At 38.8% G+C, this 17,076-nt stretch overlaps 1 protein-coding gene across 4 annotated transcripts in view; it reads right to left on the reverse strand.

Annotated features, from left to right (window-relative positions):
* Positions 1-17,076, reverse strand: part of LPAR1 (lysophosphatidic acid receptor 1) — a 131,611-nt gene that overhangs the window by 88,448 nt on the left and 26,087 nt on the right. Inside the window, exon 1 of one of the 4 annotated variants that reach the window (XM_077912885.1) lies at positions 15,238-15,260. The exons of the other annotated variants lie outside the window; for them this stretch is intronic. The gene's annotated coding sequence lies outside the window, so the exon portion shown is untranslated. Of the gene's footprint in view, positions 1-15,237; positions 15,261-17,076 lie in introns of those variants that run through there. 4 annotated transcript variants of the gene reach the window in all.

Raw genomic sequence — 17,076 nt, forward strand, 5'->3', positions numbered from 1 at the left:
CTTTTAAGTTCGAAAGGGGAGGGAGAGTAGGAGATGAGGAGGGAGGACGCAGGGGCGGCAGGAGCCCCACCATCTAAAGGAAAACACGTTTAGTTGGAAGGGAGTATTCGTGTGTCACCATTTAACATACGAATACACATGCCCGAGAATAAATTGAATTTTACAAAATTTAATCTGGTTAGGAGTTACTGTTACAAATTACATGACTACCCCAGACACACATGCGCCTGATTTTAGAGAAGACAGGAAAAGATGTCTCAGACAAATGGCTGAGTGTAAGAGGCATGTTGCCAAGAGTCAAATAGGTCTTTTGAAAAAGAAGAAGTCTGGACCACAGCACACAGTGCAGGCAGCCTCATACCACCAAGTTGTGCTTTATTTTCAAAGCTCAAGAAGCATTATAGTGCCAGAAACATATATTTGCATGCGACACAAAACAAAGAAAAAGGCAGATGTCCCAGCAATGTGGCCTTAAGACGTCTTCTGTTTCCAGGAGATGGGGGAAATGGGACAAGGTACCACGTTCTTTGAAGATGGTGGATTATGAAATTTCTTCTGCCTACCAGTGAGAATAATTTCTTCCAGATGTTGTTTGGCCCACAATGTGCTATTCAAAAATATGAGCGTTTTATTTTTGCAGTTCAAGAGCCAAATAAGAAACCTGGTTTCCTTCACTAATCTCTAATTAAACTGGAGATAAGTTACCTTCAAAAAAAAAAAAAAAAAAATCTTGTACCTCCTAAGTCTAGACGCAGGCATCTTAGCCAATGTTTTGAGGAGGGAAAAAAATAATAATAATACCTGTTGAATACAATTCTGGTAACCTTCCTTGCCATGGGAAAAATGGGGCGCTTAATTTAATTTCTTTCCCTGCTCTCAACATCCACCACTTTTCCTCGGTGAAGTCCCTCCTGGCAATAAAACCTCTTTAAAACAGACTTCTTTAGAACTGTAAGTAGGGAGAGAAATCTAAAGAACACAGTATTGTGCTACAGCATGAATTATTCCCAGCTGGGCGGAGGATATGTAAATACCATCGTTTCCTGAGAATTCACATACATGCTTTTGCCAACTTGAAAGGTCAGTAAGGAAAGGCTGGCCTCCTCGTTCATTAATATAACAATTTCATGAGTAACATTTCAAATATTATCATCCCTGTTGAAGAAATTAGGAATGTGGAGCAAAGGGAATTAAATGACTCTCCTCATTCACAGTGATTTAGTAACTATGAAAACAAACAAACAAAAGAAGGGCCCCTCCCTAACTTACTTGAATGGTATTCTAAGTCTTGTTTTTCTTTTATGAAAGGATTTTAAATGTGACAGTGGATATCTTTTTAAATGATTGTTGAAGCTGTTTATCAGGAAAGCAGCAGAAAATGGAAAGGCGGAGAAGCCTTTTTGCAAACTGCAAAGAGATAATAAAACCACAAAGTAGCCACAAAACCCCTAAGCTTGAGACAGGACCTAAAAACCAGCTGGAGACCTAAAAGCAGCTGTGAGACAACACTTTAAAGACTTCTGACCATCTAATCATCAGTCTGAAAAATGCTGTCCTACTTGTCCAGAAAAATCACAGGGGGAAATCCAAGTATGTAAAGAATGGAGAGTGTCCTACAGGAAAAACAGCTCACTAGTGTGAAAAGATATGTGACTAAGCCAAAGAGGAGAGAAAGCATTATAAAATTAAAAAGGGAATTCTGGTATAGAAGGGAACCCGAAAAAGAAAAAAGAAAAAAAAAAAAAGTCTTGCTAAACCGATGTTACCTGAAAAATCTGGAAGGAGGAAAAACCACCGAACAGACTCAGTGGCAGCAGTTTCTACCTGACCAAGAATTTCCTGGGGCTTTAAAGGAAGGAGTGTGCTGTAGGGCTGGGGTTAGTGTGGTTGTCATTTTAAGCCAAGTCATGCAGATAAAATAAGCAGGCAACAGATCTATAAATCCTTTGTGTTCCAAGATTTCTTCATTTTACACTACTACGGTTCTGGGTTCCAAGAAACTGAAGGTGGTGTGCTCAGTCCACTGCAGAGAAGTGGATCCAGAGGGAAGAGGAAACAGTCACCTCCCTGAAGAGCCATCCCAGCTTGAGTGGTGGCTGTGGAGGTGACCAGGATGACAAGCAAGGACTCTTCTCCTGCTGGGGCCTGATGGTTTCATTTTGGAGCCTGATCTCAGATCCATGTTACATGAACTCCTCTCAGCTGGAGTTCATAGCACCACACTGATTTCTTTTGGCCCTAATCCTGCATTGCAGCTGTTTGTACTTATTTGAGGTATGGTGTATTTTGAAACAAAATGAACCAGATTTCCCCTACTGCCTATGTCAGTGCCTGGTAATGGAAAACATTAACTCTTTCACAACCAGGATACTGACAGTTGTAGTACGTCCATTATATACAGGAAGACACAAAGGAGACGGGGATCCAGAGCTGGGAGAGGTTCTCCAAATGAGCTTATTTCAAAGTAAAGGGCAGATATTTCACCTTCTACATAGTTTCTAGACTCTGTCCATCTCCAAACAAGTTTCAGCCAGCTTACAGAAGGTTTTACAAGAACAAGATATCATGAGTTTGATATGCCAACAAACTGGACAATCTAAAAGAAATGAATAAATTCCTAGAAGCATACAACCTACCAAGACTGAATCATAAAGAAATAGAAAATCTGAGCGACAGCCATTAGAAATGACAAATACCCACCATTTGCTTCAACGTGGATGGAACTGGAGGGTATTATGCTGAGTGAAGGAAGTCAATTGGAGAAGGACAAACATTGTATGTTCTCATTCATTTGGGGAATAGAAATAATAGTGAAAGGGAATAGAAGGGAAGGGAGAAGAAATGGGTAGGAAATATCAGAAAGGGAGACAGAACATAAAGACTCCTAACTCTGGGAAATGAACTAGGGGTGGTGGAAGGGGAGGAAGGCGGGGGGGTGGGGGTGACTGGGTGGCGGGCACTGAGGGGGGCACTTGACGGGATGAGTACTGGGTGTTATTCTGTATGTTGGAAAATTGAACACCAATAAAAAATAAATTTATTATAAAAAAAAAGAAAATCTGAGCGATCAAACACAAGTAAGGAGACAGAAACAAGTAATCAAAAACCTCCCAATAAAGAAAAGGCCAGGACTAGATAGTTTTGCTGGTGGATGTATCAAACATTTAGAGAATTAATGCCAATCCTTATCAAATGCTTCCCCAAAAAACTGATGAGAAAGGAATACTCCCAAAACCATTTGTAACCTGATACAAAATCCAGATAAAGATACTACAAGAAAACATAAGCCAATATCCCTGATAAACACATGTGCTAAGGGCCCAGGGTGGATGGGTTGGTTAAGCATCTACCTTCAGCTCAGGTCATAATCTTGAGGCCCTGGAATTGAGCCCCACGTCAGGCTCCCTGCTACGTGGGGAGTCTGCTTCTCTCTCTCCCTCTGCCCTTCCCCCCTGCTTGTGCTATCTCTGTCAAATAAATAAATAAAATATTAAAAAAAAAAACAAGCACAAAAATTCTCAAAATTTTAGCAAACCAAATTCAATAGGACATGAAAAGGATAATAAACCATGATCAAGTGGGATTTAACACTGGGATGCAAGGATGGTTCAACACATACAAATCAGTAAGCAAGATACAACCACATTAATAAAGGATAAAAATCTTACTATTCTCTCCACAGATGTGGGAAAAGCATTTCACAACATTTGACATCTGTCATAATAAACACTTTCAACAAATTGGGAATAGAAGGAACATACCTCAAAATAATAAAGGCCACATATGACAAACTCAAAACTAACATGCTCAATACTGAGAGGTTGAAAGCTTTCCCACTAAGATCAGGAATGAGGTAAGGATGCCCATTCTCACCACTCCTACATACAGTATTTGAAGTTCTAACTAAAGCAATTAGGCAAAAAAAATAAATAAAAGGCATTTAAACCAGAAAGGAAGAAAAGTTGTCTGTTTGCAGATGATATGATCTTATTGATAGAAAATCTCAAAGACTCCACCAAAAAAACTGTTAGAATAAATTTAATGAAGTTATAAGATATAAAATCAAAATACAAAAATCATTTGTTTCTATATACTACCAACTATCTGAAAAAGAAATAAAACAATCCCATTTATAATGGCATCAAAAACAATAAAATACTTAAGAATAATTACTTGATAAAGGCAGTAAAGACAGATATGCTGAAAACTAGAAGACTGATGAAAAAAAACTGAAAGTCACAAATGGAAGATACCTTGTGTTCATGCATAAGAATATTGTTAAAATGTCCATACTACCAATTCAGTGCACCCTATCAATATTCCAATGGCATTTTTCATAGCAACAGAAAAAAATCCTAAAATTCATATGGCACCACAAAAGACCCCAAAGAGCCATTGTTCCTGAGAAAGAACAATAAACCTAGAAGCACCACAATTCCTGATTTCAAACTTTATTACAAGCTATAGTAATCAAAACTATATGGTATAAACTTTATTACAAGCTATAGTAATCAAAACTATATGGTATTGACATAAAAACAAACACTTGAACAACTAAAACGGAATTGAGGCTTGAGAAGTAATACCAACATATATGACCAATATTTGACAAAGGAGCTAAGAATACTCAGTGCGGGAAAGGACAGTCTTTTCACTAATGGTGCTGAGAAAACTGGATCTCCATGTGCAAAAAAGAATGAAACTGTATCCCATCTTCCACTACTCACAAAAATTAACTCAAAATGAATTAAAGACTTAAATACAAGACCAAAACTATAACACCACTGGAAGAAAACATGACAATGTCCTTGACAACAATTTTTTGACTATGACACTAAAAGTGCAAACAACAAAAGCAAAAAAAAAAAAAAAAAAGTGGGGCTGTATCATGCTAAGTCTCTGCACAGCAAAATAATCAAGAAAATGAAAAGGCACCTACAGGAGAAAAACCATCTATCTGACAAGGGAATTATATCTGAAAATATATAAGGAACTCATACAACTCAACAGCAAAAAAAAAAAAAAAAAAGTGATTTTTAAAAATGGGCAAAGGTCTTGAAGACATTTTTCCAAAGACATACAAATGGCCAATGGATACGTGAAAAGATGCTCAACATCACTAATCATCAGAAAATGCAAATCAAAACCACAATGAGATGTCACCTCACACCTGTTGGAATGGCTATTATCAAAAAGACAAGAGATAACAAGTGTGTTGGTGAGGTGATGAAAAGGGGACCCTTGTATACTCTTGGTGGGAATGTAAATTAGTGCAGCTACTGTAGAAAACAACATAGAAAAAAAAAAAGAAAACAACATGGAGGTTCCTCAAACAAAAACAGAAATACCCTATGATCTAACAATCCCACATCTGGGCTTATATCTGAAGGAAATAAAGTCATTATCTCAAAGAAATATCTGCACTATTTTTATTGCAACATTAACAATAGAAAAGACATGGAAACAACCTAACTGTCCGTGGGCAGATGAACGGCTAAAGGAAATACACACACACACACACACACACACACACACAGGAATATTATTCAGCCATAAAAAGGGGAAATCCTGCCTTTTGTAACATTGATAGACCCTGAGGGCATGCTAAGTGAAGTAAGTCAGACAAAGAAAGACAAATATTGTATGTCCTCACTTGTAAGTGAAATCTAAAAGCGCGAATTCATAGAAATAGTGAGTAGAACAGTGTTGCCAGGGGCTAGGGAGTGGGGGAAATGGGGGAGATGTTGGTCAAAGGGTACAAAGTTCCAGCAATAAAATGAGTAAGTTCTGGGGATCTGTATAGCATGGTGACTATAACTAACATTCTGTATTCCACACTTCAAAGTTAAGAGATTAGATCTTAAATGTCATGATCATCAAAAAAAGAAAAAAAAGGTAATTATATGAGATAATGGTTATGTTAATAAACCTTATTGTGATCATTTTGCAATATATACTGCAACTCATCATGTTGTACATCTTAAACTTAGACAATGGTATAGATCAGTAATATCTCAATAAAGCTGCGGTAAAAAGACTCATGAATTAAAGTGGACAAGGGAAATAGGGATTTCTAAGTTGAGTGCAAAATTTTACCAAGCTCTCTGGTAACTAAAGCAACAGAGAAAGTGAAGCGTTGCATATTAACTATCAGGAGAGAGAGAAACTATGTTCTTCTACTAAATGTAAGAGTCAACATGTAGTACAAACAGAAAGAAATGTTAATATGGCCATTTCTTCTCTACCAACCCTCAATGAAAGTAGAGGACAAAAAGCCATAGTTCTTAAGAGATTTGCAAATGACGTATCTAATACAGGGTTAGTGCCCAAAACATAAAAAAACTTACACAATTCAACACCAAAACCCCCAAATAATCCAATTTAAAAATGGGCAGAAGACACAAACAGACATTTCTCCAAAGAAGATATACAGATGGCCAACAGACGCATGAAATGATGCTCAACATCTCTCCTCAGGGAAATGAGATATCACCTCACACCTATCAGAATGGCTAAAATCAAAAACATAAGAAACAGTGTTGACAAGGATGTGGAGATAAAGGAACACTCTTGCACTGTTAGTAGGAATGCAAACTGGTACAGCCACTGTGGAAGACAGTTTGGAGGTTTCTCACAAAGTTAAAAATAGAACTACCCAGCAATCCAGCATCACACTACTGGGGGTTTACCCAAAAAATACAAAAACACTAATTCAAAGAGATACACGCACCCCTATGTTTATAGCAGCATTAATCCTAATAGCCAAATTATGGAAGCAACCCAAATGCCCATTAATAAAGAAGATGTGGTGGGGGGAGATGTATGTGTGTAGATATACACATTAAAGAGTACACTTGTCATGAGCATCACCAAGTATATACAGAACTGTCCAGTCAATCAGTATATTGTATACCTGAAACTAATATAACACCATATGTTAACCATACTGGAATTAAAATTAACAACTTAATAAAAACAAAATTGTTTAAAAAAAAATCCATGGCTCCCAGAGGGCTGAGAATCTTAAACCCAGAACATACACAAAAATGAATACCACTCCTCACCCCTAACCAGAGCTTTTGATTTAGTAGAATCCAGTCACCTGTATTTTTAAAGTCTTCTTAAGTAAACCTCTGATTCTAAGCCACTGTCTTAAATCAGAGTTCTATAAAGACACCTGTGTAGGGATAAATGCATTATATTCCACATGTATACTATTGAGTGACCTAACAGCACACAAGGTGAGAGCAGAGGTTCCCAAAGCAAGTTTTGCCAACAGAATATAAAAACATTGATTCCTAAAAAAAAAAACAAAAAAAAAAAACCATTGATTCCTGGGCCCTACCTGAGGCCCACTGAGTCAGATTCTGTATGGATATGAACCAAGAATCTGTATTTTTTTTTAAGATTTTATTTATTTATTCATGAGACACACATGGAGAGAGGCAGAGACATAGGCAAAGGGAGAAGCATGCTCCCTGCAAGGGGTCTGATACAGGACTCGATCCCAGGACCCCAGGATCACGACCTGAGCCAAAGGCAGATGCTCAACCACTGAACCACCAAGATGCCCCAAGAATCTGTATTTTAATGAGTGCCCCAAGTGAACCGAGGTTGAAAGCCAGATGTGTTAACTAGTGCATTGAACTAGTGGTTCTCAAACTACAGCCTACAATACCCAGATGTCATTGGAGGGTTTGTTCAAACACCAGAAGGCTGACTGCTACCTATGGAGATTCTGATTCAGTAGGTCTGCAATGGGCTGACATTTTGCCCTTAGTAACAAGTTCTCAAGTGATACTGGAGGGGCTGCACCAGGGACTACACTTTGAGAACCGCTCACTAGACTGTTCTTTTAATCCATCAATTACCTCAAATGGCCTTCGATACAACTAGAAAGTAGGTAACTCAGGACTGCAGCCCCTGGTAAGTGTCTAAGTGTTAATTGTGCAAGACTACTGAATAAAAACCAGTCTCGTGTGCTTTTTTGATAATGGCACATAAAAAGCAATTTTAGTCTTTTCTTTAAAAAACAGAAATATATTACATTATAATCCAAATTGAAGGCAATCTTACCTATTCAATTATAAGGATTTCCAGAATTTTTCTTAGGAAGGATGGTTAGAATTAGTCAATAAGGACCAATTGAAACTCACGGATGAGTGATGAAAAGATTTGAGGGCAGGTGCTGCCATTTATAAGTCCTGGACATGAACAAAAACCTACTTAGTAAGACTGCCAAGAGCGTTATTTTTGAATAGGACTCAAACGCAGTGTGCGTCCACAAGAATAAGAGAGCTGAGAAATGTACCCGCCACACCATTATATGAATTGACCTATGGAATGAAGAGATTTAATGCTGTCCATCTGAATGGTGAAACGTGTCTGCCAAAAGCAACAGCTTTCATACAGATAAAGAGCAAGCTCTCCTTTAAGAAAAGGATCAGCCAACAGGTCTGAGGCTTCTTAAATTCATTTCCTGGTCATGAGGATAAGATCATATCACTGTAAAGGAAATAGCTGGTTCATATAAAGGTTTAGGCTATTAATCATAAATTTAAAAGAAGGCAGAGGGATAGGCTTTAGACCACTTGGAAATGGAATTTGATTCATCTATCGATAATTCCTATTTACTACAGATTCTCAGGGAGGCTGTATCCACCCTCTTAAATACTAAAGTCCGAAATCTTTGAGATCAGTCAGTTCAACTGAAGAACCATTTCATTAGGATCAAAAGCTTTGGTTTAAATCAATAAATCACGCAAATGGTCATAACCTGACTTCTGAATAAAGATGACATCAGCCCCAATTCCTTGATACGTCTCCACCCAATTTCCTGTTAAAACACACATAAAGACAAGCAAAAACCTCAACATGGCTTGAAACCAAGAATAACAGCCTGCCATTAATAACTTTAAAAAAAAACCTGCCAGTGATATGTATTAAGTACAGTAGATTGTCTATGAAGTACAGTGAAGGTGGAGCAGAGTTAAAAGCAATGTCTCATGAATGCTTTGCTGAAAAAGAACAACTAAAACGGAGCAGGTTCAGACTTCCTCCACTCTACCTCCTTTTCCAGAATAAAAGTGGGTACCAAAGAGAACAGCAGGGAATAGCCCTGTACTGCACAGCTCTGCCTCCTGAAACAACCAGGTAGCAATCCACTATTCAGCCCCTTTTTCCCATCACTCTCGGAAATTCTGTGCAAGGAACTTTTTTTCATGAGTCAGTAAGCATGATAAAGAAAACACTGGCGGGCTCGGCCTCCTGAACATGAAGGAACACAAGACAAGTCTATTCTAAAGAGATCTGGGTACAGAAAGAATTCTAACACTTGTCTATCACTACACCTGAGTCTCTTAGTATTGATTTGTGACTCGCGATACAATAGGCCCCACTTTGAGTGGGGAGACTTCTTTGAAGCACAGGGCCAGGGTTTAATCCCATGTCAGCAGTCAGTGGTGCTGGGGGGAATCATCCTTGCCAATGGCGCCATTTGCTCACCACACAAGAACACGTGCTAAAGTGGGAGAGGCAAGGCTGGAATCCCAACAAGCACTGTACCACTCACTGTGGAGCTGGGCCTGCCCGAAAGAAAAAGCCTGCTGAAACCAGTGGAGCCATACAGCTAGTAACAGGGGATGGTTTTAAGTCCAAAGTCAGGACCTGAGCTGTCCAAGATGATAGTCATAGTCATATGCGGATAGTGCAAAAACAGAACATCTCCATCACTGCAAAAACTTCTATTGGACAGTGCTGGGACGCTGTCCACCAAAACTGTGAAGTAGAGAAAAGTAACTTTGTCACTTTTTAATTAAAAGTGAAGTAGGATGGGATGCCTGGGTGGCTCAGCGGTTGAGCGTCTGCCTTTGGCTCAGGTCGTGATCCTGGTCCTGGGATTGAGTCCCATATCGGGCTCCCTGCATGGAGCCTGCTTCTCCCTCTGCCTGTGTCTCTGCTTCTCTATATGTCTCTCATGAATAAATAAATAAAATCTTTTAAAAAAAAGTGAAATAGGATTATTCCCTTTTACAAAAATGTAGTGTCCAGAGAGTTCTCTCATTTTGCAGTCAGAATGAAATCTAGCTAGAACAAAGTACACGTTAAAGACAGTTAGTGATAAGCTCATAATTAACTATTTCTGTTGTGTTTCCTAATTTTTCCTGCATTAAAGTCAAATAGGTGGAAACACTGAGCTGCCCTAGGTAAATCCCTTAAAAGGAATGGGATTCAAATTACATATTCATTCATATTCCTCTATTATTCTGTCCTTGTAAAATTCCCTTGAGAAATCAATTTTCGAACTTACTTCTAAGCCACCTCACTCTGCACACGAAACAGTAAACCATTGTAATACTAGAGTGTGTATTGTAGCTATTTTTAGGCAAAATAAATAAGCTTAATTTATCAGGCAGTATTCATTGTGTGTCAAAGTTAATCAAACAAAACCAGAACATATTTCAGAAAGAACTTATCTTCTAAAATGGAGAAAAGTGTCACACAATGTCAACTAACAATGAGAGAAGAGTGAGGATAAATGCAAATCAATATCCATCAGCTTTTGAGAGCCAACTAAATGGGCATTCTCTTAACCCTAATTAAAGTTAAATAAACCAGAGGATCTAAAGACATAAATACAGATAGGATTTTTCCTGCCAAGGCTAACTGAACAAACTACACAACTCAAACAGGCAGGAAAGAGGAATATGAGGGCCAGGCTCTAGAAAGGTGCATCCACCCAAAGTCTAAAGTATGAGGAATGGCTGAGTTCTCTTTAAAATATTGGAGTGTTGGTTACACTGATTTGCACACCTAGATCAGAAACTCCGGAAATCCGAGGAGGTCACTGGGAGCCCATTTGTAAGTAGAATCCCTAGGTCTCATGGAATCAATAGAAAAGTATTTAAACCACAGAGATTCATTCTTTTTTTTTTCTTTTGTTTTTCATGTCTATAATTTTTTTGTGTATTTTTTATTGGAGTTCGATTTGCCAACATATAGTATAACACCCAGTGCTCATCCCATCAAGTGCCCCCCTCAGCGCCTGTCACCAGTCACCCCATCCCCCCGCCCACCTCCCCGTCCACTACCCCTTGTTTGTTTCCCAGAGTTAGGAATCTCTCATGTTCTGTCATCCTCTGATATTTCCCACTCATTTTCTCTCCTTTCCCCTTTAATCCCTTTCACTATTTTTTATATTCCCCGTATGAGTGAAACCATATGATGTTTGTCCTTCTCCGATTGACTTACTTCACTCGGCATAATACCCTCCAGTTCCATCCACATTGAAGCAAATAGTGGGTATTCGTTGATTCTAATGGCTGAGTAATATTCCATTGTGTACATAGACCACATCATCTTTATCCATTCATCTTTCGATGGACACCGAGGCTCCTTCCACAGTTTGGCTATTGTGGACATTGCTGCTAGAGACATCAGGGCGCAGGTGTCCCGGTGTTTCATTGCATCTGTATCTTTGGGGTAAATCCCCATTAGTGCAATTGCTAGGTCGTAGGGTAGTTCTATTTTTAACTCTTTGAGGAACCTCCACAAAATTTTCCAAAGTGGCTGTACCAGTTCACATTCCCACCAACAGTGCAAGAGGGTTCCCCTTTCTCCACATCCTCTCCAACATTTGTTGTTTCCTGTCTTGTTAATTTTCACCAAACTCTCCCTCTTCACAGATGACATGATACTGTACGTAGAAAACCCAAAAGACTCCACCCCAAGATTGCTAGAACTCCTACAGCAATTCAGCAGTGTAGCAGGATACAAAATCAATGCCCATAAATCAGTGGCACTTCTAGACACTAACAATGAGACTGAAGAAAGAGAAATTAAGGAGTCAATCCCATTTACAATTGCACCCAAAAAGCATAAGATACCTAGGAATAAACCTAACCAAAGAGATAAAGAGATAAACCTATACCATAAAAACTACAGAAAGAAATTGTGGAAGACACAAAGAGTGGAAAAATATTCCATGCTCCTGGATTGGAATAATTAGTATTGTGAAAATGTCAATGCTACCCAGGGCAATTTACACATTCAATGCAATCCCTATCAAAATACCATGGACTTTCTTTAGAGAGTTGGAACAAATCATCTTAAGATTTGTGTGGAATCAGGAAAGACCCCGAATAGCCAGGGGAATATTGAAAAAGAAAACCAGAGCCAGGGCATCACAATGCCGGATTTCAAGTTGTACTACAAAGCTGTGATCATCAAGACAGTGTACTACTGGCACAAAAACAGACACACAGATCAATGGAACAGAACAGAGAATCCAGAAATGGGTCTCTATGGTCAACTAATATTTGACAAAGCAGGAAAGACTATCCACTGGAAAAGGACAGTCTCTTCAATAAATGGTGCTGGGAAAATTGGACAGCCACATGCAGAAGAATGAAACTGGACCATTCTCTTACACCATACACAAAGGTAAATCCAAAATGGATGAAAGACCTAAATGTGAGACAAGATTCCATCAAAATCCTAGAGGAAAAAAAAAAATCCTAGAGGAGAACACAGGCAACACCCTTTTTGAACTTGGCCACAGCAACTTCTTGCAAGATACATCTATGAAAGCAAGGGAAACAAAAGCAAAAATGAACTATTGGGACTTCATCAAGATAAAAAGCTTCTACACAGCAAAATAAACAGTCAACAAAACTAAAAGACAACCTACAGAATGGGAGAAGATATTTGCAAATGACCTATCAGATAAAGGGCTAGTTTCCAAGATCTATAAAGAACTTATTAAATTCAGCAGTAAAGAAACAAACAATCCAATCATGAAATGGGCAAAAGACTTGAACAGAAATTTCACCAAAGAAGACACAGACATGGCCAACAAGCACATGAGAAAATGCTCCGCATCACTTGCCCTCAGGGAGATTCATTCTCAAACAGAGAAGGATAGACTATGGCTGTCCCAATCTCTAGAGCTTAGTGGGCAAGCCAGATTACTCCAAGGTAGAAGAGAGTTCACAGGTACACGTTCACATCTCAAGTACTTCAGAGAAAGGCTGGCCTAAGTGCAAAAAGGAGGATGGCACACAAATCATTCTAGAACTCATCCTCTGGGGAAACCTAATATAAAATTTGCTTAGAGGATGCCTGAATGGCTCAGTTGTTGAGCACCTGCCTCAACAGAGCGTGATCCTGGGGTCCTGGGATTGAGTTCCACATCGGGCTCCCTGCACAGAGCCTGCTTCTCCCTCTGCCTGTGTCTCTGCCTCTCGATCTGTGTCTCTCAGGAATAAATAAAATCTTTTTTTAAAAAATAAGCAAAATAAAATTTGCTTAGTGGTAAGTGCCTTTGAATGTGCAGGCACTTCTGAGAATGCCTCAAAGAGTTTTCCCACCGGGAAGAAAAAGTTCCTTCTGTTTCGGGGGGATGGAGTAAGGTGAACTATTATTTGGGATTCAGAGACTCAAAACTGGTGACAGCAATCATGGAATGAGCAGAGTTGCCCAGGTGTCCATGCAGCGTGGTAGGATCAGGAGCTTCCTTCCTTCCCAAGAGTACCAACCAGCTGAAGGCATCCATCTGTGAGATGGAGTATGAAAACTAAACCAGTCTTTATGGGAGTGAAGGCAGGATGCTGGAGCCACATATCTTCACTATCCCCCAACACCTCTAACTGTACTTCAGGTTCTCCTGGCTCACGGAAATAAGAATGTAACGAAAACCAGCATTAGGCTAAGCAATAATTCAAAAGTACCAATCTATTTACATGTACCTTTGAACACTGTGCCAACTGTTGGTTTTATACAGCGTTCTTATATCATTAGCAGCGTCAAAGTCCCATTAATGACTCCAGTAAAGTTTGTCCCAACAAGTCAGACCTAGGAGGAAACGGCCAACTCATCGTTCCATGAAGACATCATCAAGGCTCTGTCATACACCCAGTAGATGTAGCTCTTCGTGCCCATAAACATTTGTAAAGCCTATGCCTTGAAAACCTCCACCTTCCCATGATAGAAAGAGTCACCAACTTTGGCCAACGCTGATTTTGCAAGACATTTCCCCCCATCCATCCTAGTCCTCAACTGGCCATATCTAGTTTTGAACTAAAGTTTGTTTCATTCTTTTCTCTCTTCTGTACCTTCAGCTTTGTTCTCTTCACCATCCCCAGCCCTCAGAGTAAAAACATCCTATAATTCCTATTTTTAAAAGAAAACAGAGCAATACTCCCTTAATCCTAATGACTACTTCTTCCTTTCCCCCCACCCTGTCCCCTCCACCACCCTAAGGCCAAGAATATTGAAGTAACTGTGTGTTCATCGCTTTTGCATCCTTATATGATGCACCATGGCTTCTGTTCTCAAAATTATGAGAAAAGACCACTTTCCTCTAAGTAAGGACACTCTTCTGTCCTTATCTTACTTGACCCTTCAGTGGCGTTTTACATTGTTAATCACTGTCCTTCTAAATTAGCCCTACTCGCGACATCATGCTCCCTTGATTCTTAACCAACTTTCTGACAGCTCTTTCTCACGCATCTTGGCAAGACCCTCTTCCTCTACTCATCTGGAAATATTGGTGTACCCTACCCCTGAGTTCTTTGTTCAGTCCTTTTCTGTTCTCCTTTTGCTCACTCTTCCTAGGCCAGCTTATTCATACTGAATGGATCCCACAGACATTTGCAGATGATGCTTCTTCAATATGCATCCCACTCCAGAATATTCTCCCACACTCCAACTGACCCATCAATAATTTAAAGACCTCCAATTTTAAAAATCCCAAATCCAACTTATTATTTTCCTACCTTAAGCATGCCACTAAATCCTGTTAGCAATATTTTCCAATAGATTCTAATCCATTCTCTCTCCTCTAGCGTCAGTCACTACTTAGTTCAGGTCATCTCCCCAGGACAATTGTAAGAATCTCTATCACTAATCTTATTGCACTTCTCTATCCCTCTCCAACTTAACCTGCCATAGTGATCTATCTGCGAAAAAAAAAAAAAAAAAAAACTGTTGAAATCTTTTCACTTGTTAAGAATTGGGAGGGAGGAAACAAAAGTTTCATCTACATACTGCACAAGACCTCCCATAATCTGGCCTCTTCCTCATGCATGACCAAGTCTTCCATTACTTATCAACCAAATTACTTGGTTCCTAAAACATTAAACCATATTATTTTAAGCCTTTTCTTGTCTATTTTCATGGCTTAAAATACCTTCTTTCACAACCTTTCCACAAAGTAAACTCCTCTTTATCTTTCATTACCAAGTCTCAGGAGTCTCCTTCTTAGTCACAAGCACACACACCACCACCACCACCAAGTTCGTGTGCCCTCATATATGCCATCATCTCTGCACCTTGCACACAAGAGATAACATTCATCACAGTAAACTCTATTTATGACACAGCTGCTGGACTTTGTGCTGCCTGAGGACAAAGTCAGCACCATAATTATCTTTTTATACTAATGCCCAGTGTTCCTGACAGATAGTCCCCAATAAAGCCTTGTTGAGTAACAAGGGGAAAAATGAATGAGGACATGGCCACGAGAAATGAAGAATAAAGAACTGATCTACCCCAAAGTGCAAAGTATTTAAACACAACTATATTTCCTAACCAGGAATCTCCCTTATTCATTCATTCATGCAACAAATGTTTATTGAGCACCCACAACACACAAAAGGCCGTACCACACAAGAAACAAAGTGCTGGTAACAGAATCTTCTCAGCTTTTTCAAATGACTGCAAACCCTTGACAATACAAGAGTCTTCCTGGTCAATCCCACACATTCCCAGTGGTCACTAGGAAGATAAAGAAAAAATATATATACAAATTGGTAGAAAGATGACCCTATGATGGTTGAGCATGATACTTAACCTTCTTCAACACATCCCTTAGCTCATTCCTTCTTCCTTAACACACTCACCTGCTTTTTTCATCATGAATTTGGAGTTACCACTGTCTGTATAAACATCTACACTACCAATTCCACATTATGCCAATTCTATTTCCAATTCTATTTCCGACTGGGTGGCTGGAGTCGGTTAAGCATCTGCCTTAGGGCTCAGGTCATGGTCTCGGGGTCCTGGGATCACAAGTTTCAATATGGAACAAGGACTCCATGCTCTGTAAAGAGTCTGCTTCTCCCTCTCCCTCTGCCCCTGCCCCTTGCCCATGTGCTTGCTTGCTTTTTCAAACAAATAAAGTTTTTAAAAAATGTTTGATATGTTCCTAAGTGAAAAAAAAAAAAGGCAGTATATTATGCTCCATTTTTATTTCCTAAGAAGTGTGGATTTACAGACGTGTACATACTTGAAAAAAACTGGTTTTTAAAATGGTTAGTATATGCTTATTGTTAAGTGGAAAAAATTCTGTCAATTTTTGATTTATGCTTTTTAATCTTTTCCAGTGATTCTGAATTGGATATGTATCACTTTTAAAATAAGAAAAGTTACTAAATCTTTTAAAAATAATGCTGAACATATCTGAGTATATGAAGACACATACCAAAATGTTAACAGCTAATAACAGCTAATATTTCTAGTTTGTAAGCATTTGAAGGATTTTTATCTATAGTTTCTAACCCATGATCAAACAAATTGTATGAATACAGAATGAAAGAGTTCGTATTTTAAAACATTAACAGTGGCTTTACTATATATCCTAAGTTACTACATGATCTATAATTTTTATATTTTACAAGTTTTCATTTGTTATTTATTGTTAATATTGTTCACATTTTCATTTGTTTCAAAAATCAGAAAAGATTAACATATTCATATGGATACATAGGTCAGTTGGTCTTAGAATTATGGGTAGAACTTTGTGCAAGAAAATCTCATTCTAAAGTCATCAAAATTCAGAACAAATACAGGACATACCCACATATCTACATACAATGTTTTCAGAGACTCATGATGTTATGGGAAAGCGTTGCCTTTAAATGTTAAAATTTTAAAGCACACAACAAAAATAAATGCAGATCTCATAAGCAATCTGCAGGAGGATAGCAGGCAGAAATAAGAGAATGCTAGCAGTGGCCGTCCCTGGTGGTGCAGTTTCCTTCTTGCATTAATATCAGGGGAGGGAGAGAACAAGAGGGC

The sequence above is a fragment of the Canis aureus genome, chromosome 10, assembly GCF_053574225.1.
Source record: "Canis aureus isolate CA01 chromosome 10, VMU_Caureus_v.1.0, whole genome shotgun sequence".
Lineage (NCBI taxonomy): Eukaryota > Metazoa > Chordata > Mammalia > Carnivora > Canidae > Canis > Canis aureus.